Source organism: Orycteropus afer, unplaced genomic scaffold (assembly GCF_000298275.1).
Source record: "Orycteropus afer afer isolate SDZICR_OR568_19922 unplaced genomic scaffold, OryAfe1.0 scaffold01301, whole genome shotgun sequence".
NCBI classification, from domain to species: Eukaryota; Metazoa; Chordata; class Mammalia; order Tubulidentata; family Orycteropodidae; genus Orycteropus; species Orycteropus afer.
The window spans coordinates 84850-85332 of record NW_006922888.1 but is presented as its reverse complement, the minus strand read 5'-3'; the positions used below and the strand labels follow the sequence as shown (position 1 = coordinate 85332).

The 483-nt window shown below is 38.1% G+C and overlaps 1 protein-coding gene across 1 annotated transcript in view; it reads right to left on the bottom strand.

Annotated features, from left to right (window-relative positions):
• Nucleotides 1-483, bottom strand: part of OGT (O-linked N-acetylglucosamine (GlcNAc) transferase) — a 54379-nt gene that overhangs the window by 10940 nt on the left and 42956 nt on the right. The gene's annotated exons all lie outside the window — the stretch shown is intronic.

The window sequence follows — 483 nt, the reverse complement described above, 5'->3', positions numbered from 1 at the left end:
GACTCGATGGCAAATAACAACAACGTGCCCCATTAGCTCTATTATATTTATAGACATGCTTATAGCACATACAAATATGTATGTAGAAATATCACCTGCAAAAGGAATATTCCCTTTTGCCTAGACATACCTGATCACTTAGCCTGTTTACCTATGTATCCACCCATAGGGTTAAAGTTTGTTATTACTGATAATGCAGTATTATTGTGTATGTGAGAGTGTTTACCTTTGTTGTCTGTACCTCTTGTGCACCTCTCCATGTCTTTCTTTTCCTTAGTGTTATTGTGTCGGTCATTCACTTTTGGTATATTGCCTTTCCCTTCGCTCAAATCAATACTTGTCTCTTACCTATCTAGCAATTTTCCCTTCTCTTCTCTCCCATCCCTGCAAACCAACAAAGTTTCCTGCCATATGTAAACCTTGACTGTTTACAACAAAACGAAACTCACTGCCATCAAGCTGATTCAACTCATAACAACTCCT